Raw genomic sequence first — 16,025 nt, 5'->3', positions numbered from 1 at the left:
ACAGGGAAACAGAGGATGGAAAAAAACCATACATGGGCTAGAGGACAGCTGCTCTGGCAGTAACAGGCAACAGCCATCCTGGTTAGCTCACCATGAGCATCCCTGATGGGTATCCAGTGGCCCAGTGAGACCAGGGAGCACTCTTCTGAGCAGATTAAACTCAGAGCCATTCACGAGCTATTTCCCACTCCCCCTGCTACTTCCACGCTTCCTTCCCTATTCTGCACAGGTCTTCCCCAGCACAGCTTTGCAACAGCCCAGACCCAAAAGCAGTAGAACCGTTTCTCTGCCTGTTCTGTAAACAATCCTGCACACAAGTGCTTCTTATTTATGCTATGTGCAAGAGCTGCTGCAGTAAAAAATAAAAAGGTATCCAAATACAAAAATATGAATGGGAGTTTCAGCTGGAGATTGAAACAAAGAGGGAACTGAGGTTGATAGCACAGATTTTTACAGCAGCAGGCAAAGCAAAAGAAGGGAGGCAGAAGCTTGACTAGATATAGGAAAGAAAGCAAACCTGCCTTGACTGCCACCCAGCTCGCTGACTACTGGGGTAACTGAGGCATTTTGAGTATACTGCAAGGCACTTCATTAATAAGTAAATTGGGTCCAAATCCCAGAAACCTCATTACTGAAATGCATAGACGAGGTAGTTTTTAATCAACCTGTAATATAGCTGTGTTTGTATCTACACATACACTGAGGTTAAAACAGAGATAAAGAAAGATTATGAATTTCAGCACAGCACACAGTAGGCAAAGAGTAAAGCTGAAACATATACAGGGATAAAGTAATGCAGGAAAAGCTACAGAAAGGAGATTGAAACTGTTCAAAGATAAATTCAACTGCACTTCTGGCAAATACTCTAGCAATAAAGGTAGTAACACTGAGAAAAGGCCAATGTAGATAAACAGTAAAGTATAGCAAATAATCAAGGTTAAGAGACAGGCATAGGCATGGCATAAAAATACTGGGTATACAAGAAAAAATACACAGTAAAGAGACTGAAGAATGACAGTTGTAAAGGTAGATGACAAAAGTGTACTTGCCCAACGTGTTCTGAAAATAAATACACTTTCAAAGGACTAACTACAGCAAGTTGGAAAGAAAGGCTATATGAATATAAGGTTTGAAGGATGGCAAAGGTAACTTTGACAAAAGAGGTTGAGCCAGATATTTCTTTTCTCAGAAAGGATGAGTATCCAAGCAGACACTGCAGTCCTACTCCTTGTATCTATCCATTTGAGTTCAATTAGCATGTGTAGATTAAAGGCTGTGAAATATTCCACTACTACTCATTTTTAGTGGCTTCCTTTCAATTTATTATATTGTGATTACAGTAACACACACACACACCTTAGAGTGACAAGCTCCCAACATCAAAATGTTGATCTGTATTTTTGACATTTACCAGAAATATTTCTGGAAAGGACAATATAATTAGTTCTGGACTTAATTTAATCCTGCCCAGATAATGATAATGTCATGGTAATGACCTTCAGTCATAACTGTCAACTCTGACAGTACCACTACTTTGTGGTTTGCCATTGGCTTACCCTCCTCCACTTTCACCTTAGGTGGAATCAGCTTGTATAATGTGATATATTGGCTTAGATCAACAGTGCATACAGTTATCTGATTTGCTTTTTATTGTATTAATCCATTTTTTTCTTTGGGATGAAGTCTTTGTAACTTTCTAAACAAGTAATCCTTCCAGTACCATCAAAAGAGTCAAAGCAAGTTACATCAAGTCCTTAGGTGTAGTTTATTTTTTCATAAACCTCTACCACATTACAAAAGCAAGGAACATACTGGCTTCTCCTCTATCTGGTTGTTGTTTACAACCAGAAAGTTCTACATCTCTATTTAAATAAACACTCTTTTCTTCAGAGCAAGTCAATGCCCACTAGGGCAATCCACAAATCCATTAGAGCATTAACAACATGTTTTGAAGACTCAGGTACATGGCATGTTCTTAAGGATGGTGGCAAGACTTATTTGTGAAAACTAAGCCTCCTAGACCAGTTGCTGAAGAGCAAGCTAGGTAAATCTTGATTTCCTGCAGATATTATGTAGTTTGAGTATTTCTCCTTCCCATCCGTCTTTGTAAGCTTTCTGAAAACTCTGATTCAGCTACCTGAGAACCTGGAGTTTACTTCTCTCCAAGTTAAGAGCTGTTTATAACAAGGCCCTTGCAAGGATTTGGATCTGTATTCAAAGGCAGTCCTAAGCGTGCCATACAAAGTTTTCTGATTCTTAACAGGGTTTCTTTAGCTTGAAAGAATACTAATTAGTATTTGTGAACTAACATTTGAAGTTAGATTTCAAGTACTTTTGAAACATTCACTCTTTCTCCTCAGGCAGCTTTGAAGCTTATTTGTCAGACCATCCACTGAAGGAGGGTTACAGACAAGCAAGACAGACACATGCACTTAAAATTCATGTTTGTGGTATTTGCCATTTCTTCAAAGTTTGCCTAGGTGCTCTGCCTACCTGCCTAACACACTATCCTGCTTGTCTGTTAACAGGCAGGCTCAGACGCATGTCTTACTTTTCTGTCCAAAATAATTAGAGGAGCGCACACCCAGTCCTGTCCCAAGTAGTTGACACATTTCTTTGAGCTGTCACCACTCCAGTGCTTCTTAAAAAGCTTACTGCTCTATGCCTCTGTGGTGGATGCTCTTAACATGGAAGTTGGTAGTATTTTTGGACTGTTGTCTATAGGTAATAAGCAGCATGGATCTAGTATTACCTTTCCTTTTTTGTCAGGTTGCTGAAGAGGTTTACTTTTCTTCCTATGCAACAGCAGCACCCTCCACATGTCAAGTGCAAGGCAAGAAGACCCCATCTGCCACCCAGATTCTTACACGCTGGAAGAAACAAATGCTACTTTCATTTAAAAAATTCTGGACAGATGTGAGATTCACTAATAATTCATTTTGGCTTTCCAGTAAATTTCTTTACTCACACTGTTAGGTAAACTGGAGTCCAGACACTTACTGTTCTTATAATTATACTACTTTTATATAAAAGAGTACAAGTGGACCAACCTGAGATCCCCCAGGATGAGTGTGCAGCATCCTCTAATGATTTTGTTTTCTAAGGCAGAGTAGGATCCTGGCTGTACCATGGACTCTGCTTCTTGAAACTTAGGCCCTCCCTTGAGGAACCAGAGATATGCTTAAGTCACAAGTTTTAAGAAAATTGAACACATTTTTGAGGAAAAAAACCTAAACATATACCCATGAGTTAAACTGCTCAGATAACTGACATTATCTTCAGTGTTTTATTTCTTGGATGTTTTAATGTGTTTAACTTCGTTGTCATAGCACCTAAGTTGTTCAGACTATGCTCTAGAATTATTTACCAATATGAGCCCCTCATTAAGAAAAAGTATCTACCATTAGAAGCTGATAAAAAGCACCTAGAAAGCTAGATTTTGGTCTTATTTTTAAGGGAAATAAGATGTTTTAAATGGCAGTTCAGAAAGAAGGTAGAAAAGGAAGCACTCATGTAAGCAGATTAGCCTGTCTCCAGACAACTTCTCATTCACAGGCAGATACTTGCACAGGTATTTCCAGCTTCAACTGTCTAATTGGAAAATTGTTCCTTTTAAATCCCACCTGCTCCAGCCTGGAACAGCACAACATCCTGAATCTTACTTTTTAAAATAAAATATATTTTCAGCTTACATGGGAATCTAAAGTAGTTAGTTTTTTTAATCTGCTGTTGACAAAAAAAAAAAAAAAAAAAAAAAGGATGCAGTGGACTTTTTCCTTCCCTACTTATCTTTTTCCTCATCTACCCCATCCTCAAAGTAGAAGACTCTTGTCTTAGTCTCCCCAGGCCCAACTATTCACCATCTCTTGACACAGTATTAAGATAAAAAGTTGATAAAATAAACATCAAGTCCTACGGTGTTTCAATTCACACACCTTACAGACTCATTCTAGCCTTCCAAAAGGTTGCTCTGCACTATTTTGGTCATTCTAGTATTAAGGAAGGATATTACAGAAATCATGACACTGCTATGGAAGACAATCAAGCCATTACAGAGACTGAACAAGCGGTTATTTAAACTTGCCAGAAAGAACAGGTCCATTTTCTGAATAAGCACAAATTGGAAGCAGACTTCATGGAGTTCTGCTTCTGATGGGAATAAAGAGCAAGAACAACACTAGGGCAGGAACAGAGCCAAGGATAACCAGAGATGCATCAAATTTTAAGTTTTTATTTTTCATGGTCAAGTTGACATGACTACTAGCTTTTAAAAACAAACAAACAAAAAAACCCCACAACAACACACCATACAAAACCTACTGAAATCATACACATAAATTCTTAACACTTACATTGGAGTAAGCCCTGATTAATACTCAGCCAACATAGAGTAAACACAGCAGGTGGGGGAGAATGTTTCCAAAAGGGAAACTGGAAATGAGAAGCACATTCTTATTTTCCCCAGAGTCAATCCAGAGAAAACAGAAATTACGAGTTACTTAACCACAAAAGTTAAATCTTTATCCCTATGGATGACCAAAGTCTCCCCACACACGAAGAACTCTTCCTGGCTACTTACTTTAATTGGGAATAGTCTAAAACCAAGCAGTAGAAAAAAACCCAACCACAGTGCCAGCCATGGCATAGCAAATAGAGGCTTGCCCCATCATAGACACCCTTGGCTCTGCTGTATTTCCCATGACACTGGAACACACAAAAATCAGGCTTGCTCCTGGCTACTACTGCTGAGGAATTGGGGACTGTGAAACAGCAGCTAAGAGGGAAGAACCTCTCCCTTCCCTGGTAACAGATGCAATGCCAACTCTTCTCCCAGCTCTACCCATCTCCCTTTCTTGGTTGCTTAATATCCGAGTAGCAACAGTCAGTTTTGTCTAAACTCCTCCAAAGTTTTGAGACTTCTCAAAGGGCAGCGAGCAGGAGTCAGGACATAGAATTAGAAGTTATGAAAGTTGTTTTATTATATTCATGCTGCACTGATTCCCCATTTAATAACATTTTAGCTATATAAGAGCAAAAAAGCTTGTATATAAGAGCACAAAGCTTGGAGGAAAAAGCTGGTTAAATACTGGAACAGATGGTTCAGCCATCAGCAACCCTCAGCTCAGCTCCCATTCAGATGGAGTGGGTACCAGCAGAGCTTCCTAGAGTTTTTGGCTCCAATAACCACAGGATAGCATCAGCAGGCTGGTGAAAGCACTGTATCCTAATACAATGTACAGAAATGGTAATGGAAATAGAGGAAATCAGCATGTCATCTACTTCTCTGACCTCAATTCATCACTGCTCATGACTGTCTCCAGCTACAGGATTTTTTACAGGGTTAAAAGAGGAAGGGAACAGTCTGTGGAATCTTCTGTTCTTTCATCACTGATGTGGCACCTGCTGTCATTGACCAGTGCTCAGTTCTTTAATATCTCAGATCTATCACCCAGCCTTTGTCCAAGAGGGACTTACAGATCTTTAGGAATGCTAAAAACAATTCAACAAACTATTAAACAGAATACTACCAAAAGATAAATAAATAAGCACTCTAAAATTAAAGATAAAGCCTAGAAATCATTCCTACTCGTATCACAGCTGGGCAAGTCATTATGAGGCAGCTGGCAGCTGAGAGGCATGCCAACATCAATCTATCAATCTCCATTTTGCTATATTAATATAAAGTCACAGGTCTTGTGACTCTGATTTCCTACACCCAGATAAAAACTGCCTGAAATTTAGTAAACTGGCAACCTACTGCCTTTACTTATGCTATATACTGCCTTCTGAGCATCTATGTCGCCTATAATTCTGTTTTGATCTTACTGAAAAGTCAGCTGAGAGATTTGGGTGAGAATTGTGGCAAGGAGGTCTTTGGAGAGAGAGCCAGCAAAACCACCTTGTTTGTCCACATGCCCAACAAAACACGTTACAGCTTGCTATTCTCATACTCAGCAAGGGAAGACCAATCATCCTGAAATACTCTCTAGAAAAATCCACAATGCCCGAGAGACAAAACACTTACACACATCCCAGTCCAAGATATGTACAGGGGCAACTATGTCATTTTGTTCAAGTAAGCTCACTAGCCTCAAGCTGTGCTTATTCCTGCACTTTGGTTTGCAAGTGCAGGCCATTATTAAGTGTCTTGAAGGAATATATACAAAATAGCAGAAGTCCTTACAAGATTATCAAGTAAATCAGAAAGTAAACTCAGATAAGTACCTTGATAGCACATGTTTTGGTGCCTACTCAAATTCTTGGTAAGAATTTCAGCTGAAGTTTTTATAAAGGCCATTAACAGCAACTGGAAGAACACTAGAAAAGCTGAAAAGCAAGCCGCAAAGCAAAACAGCTAACACATGATTCTTGATCTACAGCACTTCCTAAAGTTTAACACAAGCTGTAGGTCCTGGGCAATACTGGTTTAACAACAAAAGCAAGGCTGTACGGATGCAAACCTATGGAAGCACCACACTGCTTTTGTGCTCACTAATGCAACTATGTGGTGCACATTGGATGTTGTAAAACACTACATTAAAGCTATACTAACCTAACATAATGCCATTACAGAGTACTTAATGGGAAGACACATCAATAACACACCATTATAGATCTAGAATTCCTCACCAGTGGCTCATTTTTAGACTGCTGATGTCCCATGTCTGCTGCAGTAGCATGAGAAAGGCCAGGTTTGAAAATAGTAGTGGGTGATCTTTAATGTTTTTTAAGAAAACTGTTCACAATTCAGCTGCAGTTCCTCTGTAAAATATGTTCCTGCTTATAGAATCTACCTCGGAGCTGAAAATGACTAAACACTGACCCAATAGGCCAAACATGGAGTTTTAAGGATGAAAACTTACTGTCAAATCAATTATCCTTTAATTTCTTTGCTGTGGCTTGAGTCCTTATCCGTGACTGAGAAACACATACAAAGGATGCTTTCTCTCTGCTAATCAGACAAACTTGTTTTCTTCTATATGAACCTGTCACAGCCTAGCAACACAAATACTGCAAAGCAGTTCCCACTCTGTGTAGGTGGAATCATACTCAAACATCTTGTTTCTAGGTCCAGTGCCACAGGCAAACTATTTTGGACCAAATCGCTGAAACAAAGTGAAAAACATATAGTTACAGAACCAATCTGGCTTCATCACTGGCACAGGACCTAACATCTCTGCCTCAGGCTCATTCAACATTAAGCAAAATCCAGCTGGCAGTCAGTCAGATGGCATGGTTGAGACATTAATTTACTAATAGAAAGGAACATGCTGCACAGTGCTTTCTTACAGTTGCTTCTATGTGATAATTGCACCCAAAAATATTGTTTGTATTTGCATTACTTCCTAATGGTTCCAGTTCTTACTGATATTATGTTTCCAATATATTTGCTATTATATCTGAAGCAAAGGTATCACTATGTAAGTAAAAGGACCCATATCATATTTCTGATTTTCTCAGACTTTCCATGGCCTTTGGCAAGTCAATTTACTTTCTCATCTATAAGGTAAGGTATAATAGCACAGTAGCTCCCAAAGGTGTTCTGTGTTGCCCTAACTTCTGAATAGAAAATGCTTCATAAATATTAACATCATCCAGTGAAAATCCATGAGACATCCAAACTTAATGATGCAAGTGGCTCTTGTTCAGGATCTGGAGGATCAGCTAGCCCTACTCCCACAGAAAGCCAGCCAGAGTCACACGGGATGGGCCAAGGAGCCCACACCCCAGGCAGCAGATCTGCAGTGTCCTGGGTCTCAGATGGTGGGAGCAATGCTTCTCTTGCCCCTGAGGCACATGTTCTCAAGAGATGGGTGCACAACAGCCAGGATGAATGTGGATGCTCTGAAGAGAAGAAGGGCACAACTGTCTGTGAGACAGCAGAGCTGGGGTTTTACTGTAATCTGGACAGAATTACCTGGACTGGAAAACGGACAGATTATGGAGTTTAACACAAGGCTTGGTATTCATTGTACTGGATGGCTGTTCTTAGATGGATTTCTTTAACAGCCACTGAGTAAAACCCAAAATTTGGTCTCCCAGACTCAACAAGATGATATGAATGAACAAAGCTGGAGACTTACCAAGTGTTTCAACAGAGACATAATGCTGTGATATGAAGCTCTCACTTGAGGTGTGGTAGCTAATGACAGATAACTATTGACAAGAGGTTTTCTTTCTTTCATTTAGACTGACAGCTTGAAGCCAAGGCTCACTTTCTCCTTCTCAATGATAGTAACCACATGGCAAACAATTAAAATATCTCTCTTGATCCAGCTGAACACAGTATCATAGGTATGTGCTGTATATTGCATTTAAATATTTTGCTGGAAAGACATATCTAAATATTTATACATATAGCAAAATTTCTTTTTTACTTTTTATGGTTCCTTTTGCATCTTACTCTTTTCTGACCACTACAGTCTAGTGATTTTATTCAGTGCTAACAAATAAGTACTCACCACAGCCAAAGACAGCCAGGTGACTATTTTACAAGAGGGGAAAAAAAAATATACCGATTTTTGAGAAACTGGTGCTTTGATCTCATGCAAAGCATACAGGAGAAACTGAATATTCTGTTATTCTGTAAGGACAGTATGTACTGCCAACAACATCATATTCATTGCTGACATGTCACCTTGAAAGTGATCCTCATTGTCAGTGGCACACAATATAGAGCAGAGTCTTATTTTACACAGCTCCTATTGATCAGTAGTTAGTTATGAAGAATAGAACATTCCCCACAAAATCTAAATTAAGTAGAACCACCTCAATGGGAATAGCAATGCAGCGATATACACATTAGGTCTCAGCTACTGTGCTGTGATTCAGTAAATAATTTTCAAGTTCTTAAATGCCTGGATTTGTTTAGAATTACATTACAGTTACCTAATTCTATAAGACAATGAAGTGTAAGGCTAAAGAACAAATACAGCAAGAACAAGGTTAATCGTACCTGCAGCCCTGCCAAGTCAGTCACAACTGAATGCTTATTTGGCAACATTCAATTAGAATGTTCACTATATTGTGGATTCTCAGTTTAAATTCATTAAAATGAATTATGCATTAGGTATTATCTATAAATTTCTCCAATAAAAACCCAAACATGAAGAGGTGCTATGAACACATTAAAAGTTAAGTTCTCAGTCCTGGGTTACAGAGCAGAAAAAAACAGTACTTGAAACATCTCAGAATAATAAAACAGATTTCTGAAGCACAGAAGTTAGAGGGGGGAAAAACTATTTTAAAAGCTCCTTCCCATTATCACGATTTTATTTGACATCAATTCTATTTGTATTTTGCAGAAGGCAACACTACACTCCCACTCATTCCAGAGCAGGGGAGGTAGCAGAGAAAGGAGTCATAAGTAGGTGAGAAATCAAACTTAATAGAAAAAAATAATCACAAGACTAAGAAGGGTAATGTTTTATTAGAAACAGTGTAGTTTAGGCAAGAATTGGGGTTGGAAGGAGAGTAAGCAAGGAGCTTACAACACCCACTGCAGTCTCAGCCATCACAGGGCTGCTGTGCTGAATGACTGCCAAGACTTGCTCTTTGTTTCTCATGACATTTTCTTTCACGTCAACAAGTAGGCCAGTTATACAGTCAGTGGACATAAAAGTTCTTTACTGGAGTTGATACTTTATTTCACCCTCTTTTCAGTTATTTTCTCCACGGCTGAGATTACACTCCAGAGGTACTGTAATAGGTAATTGGGAGGGAGGGTGTACGAAACAGCTCTGACAGGAAGAATTCCATAGGTGAGCCATCACAAGTTTCAGCTGCTAAGCAGTATCACAACTTACTGCTCCCTGCAGGTTTCACTCCTGATTATAACTGATTCAAGGGGAGTAACAGGCTAGAGGGGTACAAAGTACTTCCAGAAAGAAAAGCTAACTGCAACACATCGTGACATTTAGAGACCAACACAGTCTCAAAAGCGACAGATACACCCCAGATGCAATCAATTTAGAGGGAAACACCAGTTTCATAGAGATTATAGGCCAGCGAGGGCTTTTGCCAAGCTAATTCAAAGTGAACTTGTACAGAGGCTTCGGACACAAACAGCCTTTGGAGCTTTCACAGTTTAATAATTCCCTTTAACAGCATCTTAAACTCTCCTCCTGCTGATCCTAAGTCAGGATCCAGTACTGCCCATGCAAAAATCAGAAGCAGAAAGTCATAACCCTGTAACTGTGGCTAGGAGAGTCTCATGGATGCATGCAACCACACACTTCAAACCAAAAATACATAATCTAGCAATCAAATGCAAGTGACAAGGCCATCACTGCCAGCCAGCCTGAGAACAAGTGCTGTCACTCCAGGCAAGCAGCAGCATGGCAACAAGCTACCACGTATCAAAGTGCATCATAGGTAACATTGAAGAAGAGGGGGAGCAAGCAGGGATTTGTGAGGAGAATTTACAGCACAGATGGTAAATCAAAAGGGATCCACCCATCAGTCTCCCATGCGTCAGAGAGGTTGAAGGAAAGGAACATTTGAGAAAGCTGGTTTACAGAAAGGCATACAGGACATGAACCTTGAAAAAGCTGCTGCTTACCAGAATTTATGGCCTAGACAATTTCACTAGGCTGTAAGTTACATTCCTTATGAGATTCAGTTGTGCACATATGTATGCAAGATTGAGTGTCACAATGCAAATATACTCCTGTGTATGTGCACTAACTCGATATGTGCCCCACTGAGTTTGAAGATTTAAAATACTCTACTGCAAAGCTTGAGGTCTACAGTCCCATTACCTCTTCAGAAAGAGCTTCCAAGCTAGGAACTTACATATCTATTATCCAATAATTTTATACATTTTCTCATCCTTAGATAAGCACCTTTTGGTCCTCCTGTCATTGTAGGATAGATGCATCTGCTTTGAATAGATATTTAATGAAGGTATTCCTTGTAAGAAACTGTTTATGTTTACGTTGCATTAAATATTTAAACAATTTGATATGCAAAAGCACTTAAAGGAATCTTTTTTCAAGATGAATAGATTTTTCCATATCTTTTCTTAACCTCTTCCAGCAAAAGCTATTAAAATTGAATGGCTCATACTGCTATACTAGAGTACATATCTTTAAGGAAACGCAGATAGGTAGATAATGTAGCTGAAAACCACAGATTGTAAAGCATACCCAAGATTAGGAAAATTATCCTTCCCTATACTAATAATCTTTATGCCAACACCACCTCCAGGCAACAGACGCTACATCCAACCATCAATCAAAATCTGAACTGCACTTAACAGACCTGTAGGTCGGAGAGGGCTCCACCTCATCACTGCCAGAAGTTAGACTACATGGGTTTGGTGTACAACTAACAGGGATTAAGGTGTTGGTACAAAGTGACAAGAATCTGAATAAAGTTCTGATTAAAAGACAACAACAGAAGTTCAACTCTGCTACTCAAGACAGAGTGATTCCCCTTTTCTTACCAATATGGAGTCCTACTGCATTTCAGTCAGTCCTTGTGGGTGCAGGAACAGAACTGAACCTGGAGTATTTGGATCTGCCTTTAATAGCTTCCATCAAAGAACAAGCAAGTACAGAAGCTTCAGATCATCCCTTCCAACAGCTCCCAAAAAGTTTTCTTAGGTTTTGGTGAGGTTTTTGTTTGTTCTTAAAGAAGGAGCTTGACAGGATTTGCTACCTCATTGTAGCACTGACCATTGTTCAGGTCTCATGCTTAGTTTGAATATATTCCAAAGCTGCAATATAGAACGAGTCAAAAGCTCCAGTACATTCCCAACACGTACTCCAAGACTTTAAACACAATCTGACAACAGACCAAGAATCTCAGCTCTTTTGCTTTAAAGGAACAGGCTCAAAAATCTTTACTCAGAGCACGCTGACATTTTAGTATTTACTCCACAACTTTCAACAAGAGAGTATAACAGTAAACACAAGCTTTAAAAGTCTTATCCTCTAATTAAATTACTTCCAAGCTTAAAGATAAATATAACGTCACTTACTTCATGAATGCTGCTGCAGTATCAGCCCTTTATGATCTCAAAAAGGCCAGCTACTCCAAGAGGCCAACCACAAGCAACCTACATTATTTATTTCTAAAATGAAGAAGCTAAATGGTTTGCCATTTTCCACAGAGTATTTTTAGTCCACAATACTTACATTATCATTTTTTACACCACTAGAAATTTGCTACCAGAAAGTATATTTGTTTCTTCTGTTAAGAACTGTCTTGTGAAGCAATGGGTATACACTTTTCCATGCTATGTAGTTATTTACCTCATTTTCACCTTTAAACTTCTCTCACTTCTAGAGAGGAATTTTTCTAATTCATATAGCTAGTTCTAGGATAATAAAGTGTCTTTTCAAGTAGTTGGCCACTTCTGCCATAGGAATTATAGGACTGAGGCTTAGATTATTTTTTTATTGTTCATTGTTTCCATGTTATATGTAGCTATAGTTAGAAAATATAGTTAATGCATTTATCAGTACAGAGAAGACTTCATATTTCATCATTAGAGGCACACAGGAATGACCAAAATTCTAATCTACATCTTTTACCACACAACCTTCTCCACAAACAATGCATTACTGTAATACTAAACTCTTCAAGGCTACAGTGAGTTGGTAACACCTACCACTAACTGGTTATATAACCATTTAAGTAGGATTAGTATCATAATCTGCTGTGAAGCTTGACAGCAAGACATGGTTCTGCAACTTAAATATTCATTTGCAAAGACTTCTTGAAACCAAGGTGTTTTATGTTCTTTAAGGTTTTCGTTTTGGGTTGTTTGTTTTTTTGTTTTGTTTTTTTTTTAATGCAGTTAATTACCACTCCATACTCCCCTGTCGAACACAGGGGCAGTTTAATATGCATTGCTGCAATACCATCTGCACAATTTCTCCCCTTCTTTTCCTGAAGGGACAGATTCAGGACCCTAGAAGTTTGTGTAGTCTCTGTGTGTTGGAGCAATCCACGATACTGCAATGCCACAACTTACACATGTACTTTGGAAATTTTCAACAGCTTTTTCCAGCTTTTTTAGTCACTGGCATAAAATTCACTTCCATTCTTCTAAGCGTTCACATTGTAGGTCACAGGAGCAACAGATTCCACAACCCTTACTCTACTCTTCACATAAATTTGTAAAATCATGAATATATTGCCTGACAAACTGGTCCAGAACACTTCTGTATAGTACTATACTGGACAGAGGCTTTTGCAGAACTGCTTGTGTTGTTCTTCCACCAAGATTGCTGCTGTCAGCCCAATCCCCCTTCTCCCCTCAAAAAGGCGTTACCACTACTAACATTTCCTAGAATAGTTTTAAAGGCCACATTCATAAGTCAACATGTCACTGTACCTCTGAAAGCATTACAAAAATTGCACAAGGCTTAAGAATATGGTATTTCCACTGCCAATTCTAGACATTAAATTAAGACAAGTCCCCAGGTGCAGAACTTCATCTATGGATGGAAGGCAAGTTAACAGACACTAGTTGATCCTTATTTTCCAGCTCTACTAGGGTGAGATTCTTCCTTCTTCGCAAAAAGGAGGGATTCAATATAACCAAATTATTTCAATGACAGAGCTTCAAAAAGAAAAAACACAAGATGTCACCAAGGCAATGGTTTGCCTCGCTGAAAAAAAAAAATGGACTCATTTCTATGCTACTTTTTCCATGTTTCAGGACATCTTGACTCCTCTGCAGTTTACTTGCCAGCTGGTTATTTATTGTATTGTACTACAAAATGCAATAGATCTGTTAATACATCTCTGATGTTGAGTTGTACTAGTGGGGAAAAAAGTTCACCAAAACCACGCTCATACATGTTCCCAAAACACCATCTCAAGTGCTATTTTTCTTATTTCATAGGAAGGGAGAACAGACCACTGGACTTGCCCAGTGCCCACTAGCAGATGAGAGCCAACCTGGGAAGCAAACTGTAGATCCCCACACTCATCTGCCTGCTGTTACCACCACATTTTGTCCATGCATATTCTTCTCAGTTCAGAAGCTTACATCCTGAGGAATGCAAGAGGGAAATGCTGCTAGGAAAAGTCAGCATCCAGAAGGAGAACACTGCTAAAAAGCTTTGGAACTTCTCTGGCATGACTCAGTCTCCATTTCAATATAGCACATATCAGGGTTAAACTGCTATATAAGCTTTTTACTAATCTTGGTTGCTGTACTGACTGGCAGGCAAAACCTAGACAGTGGGAAAAGCACAGAAGTGCACACATCTCCAAGGTACACACCTGGGCTATGGCTTTCAACCTTGTATATTTTTATGCACAGGCACATGTTTTTTTCCTGCAACTCAAGTATGGTCAAATTCAGGAAGCATTTATAATGCCATCTCGTACTCTAATAGGCTAGAGAACTTTTAACCACAGAAAAACTGATTTATGTTAATAGAGAAGTTAGGATTCTATAGCAAAATTGAAATAAGCTTCATCAGGAAGGAAAATATGTTCTACGCATTCTGATCAATAAATGTGGTATTGACAGAGGGCAAGTTGCATCTGGCATAAATGCTCCCCCCGTAAACTCCACTGACGCTTCAGTTTAAGGCTGGACAAAGGAGAAAAGATATGCCGAACTGGTACTCTGCTATCTGCGTTACTATTACCTTATAACCATGATTTCATTACAGCTGCATCATTTTTGATAAAAGCATGCGCCAGGAATATACAAGGACATTATGAACCTATGTCTCAGAATTATCTCTGTTAAGAAAAGAAGCATGGTCCAGTTGTTCTATCAGCAAATTGATGCTCTAGAATTCAAAATGTATTAATGGACCTAGGAACACTGGTAAACATGACTGATTAAAGGAAAATAAACTTTATTCTGTACTGGTTTATGTTGTTGTTTGGAGGTAGATTCTGGTTTTTAAATTATTTTTAGGTATGTCAGTTATGTTTAAACTAGTATATATTTACTCTTCAAAGCACCAAAATCTCATTTCTTATTAAGATACATTCCTATCAAAGGAAGCTATGGATATTAAAAGCCAGAAATCACTGTATTTGATTCCTTCTAGTGAAAAAAATAATCTTAAACAGAAATGGTGATCAGTAGAGTTGGTAAAAATATATTCATTTCACAGAACACTGGTGTTTGGAATCCTACTACAAGCATCACTGGCCAGACTATGTGTAGGATATACTATGTACTATGAAAAAGCTCAAAATTAACTCATAAGCATTACTTGAGTACTGGTGCTAGGTTTTGGAAGTGAGTGATCCTATGGCACCACCAGAAAGCTTTCCTGAATTGAGATAGAAACTCAGCATTCAAATAATACAAATACAGATGTCATATACAAACCTCTTCGTTATGTAGACTTGAGCTGGTTCATTACTACACATCAAGCATGTTTTCCATGTAAAAAAAAATTCATTTCACACACCTGCATTTTCTACTTATTTCAGTAATAGACTCTGAAGTCCTTGTTCATGCTTGGATAGACTATATTTGAACAACTACGTGCATTGAAGAAACAGCTGAATTTAGCTTTCTTAACTTTTTATGAACAGCAATAAGTGGATAGACTTCCCATCAAGACGGGGGGAAGGAATGGATGAAACCCCATGCATAATTATACCTAGAAAACTCACAGCTCTTGTTGCCTCTTGGTACTTTGTTCATCACTTCATTAGACAAGCTGTATATGCACTGAAGGTAAGCCAGTGCAGTTTTGGGTTCACAACAACCCTGTATCACTCCAGTCACACATCTGCATGAGAACTCTGTAAAGTCAGTTCATACACAGGTAAACTCTTATAAAAATACCACACGCAGCAGATTTAATTCCAGTGCCAGTTTTCAGATGCAAATGATTTAAATTATTTGGAACTTGATGTTCTGAAAACAAAAATACACTAAGTTACTCTTTACCTTGACAAGTGTTCTGTAAAGCACAGACAGAAGCATTCTAATTTAATAACATGAAGATTTTTATTAAGGAATCTGAAATGAAATTAAGCTTTTTGTTCTTCCCCAGTGAAGATATGTATATCATATATACCCGAGACAC

Source organism: Falco biarmicus, chromosome 2 (genome assembly GCF_023638135.1).
Source record: "Falco biarmicus isolate bFalBia1 chromosome 2, bFalBia1.pri, whole genome shotgun sequence".
Classification (NCBI taxonomy): domain Eukaryota; kingdom Metazoa; phylum Chordata; class Aves; order Falconiformes; family Falconidae; genus Falco; species Falco biarmicus.
Note: the sequence above shows the minus strand (reverse complement) of the source record.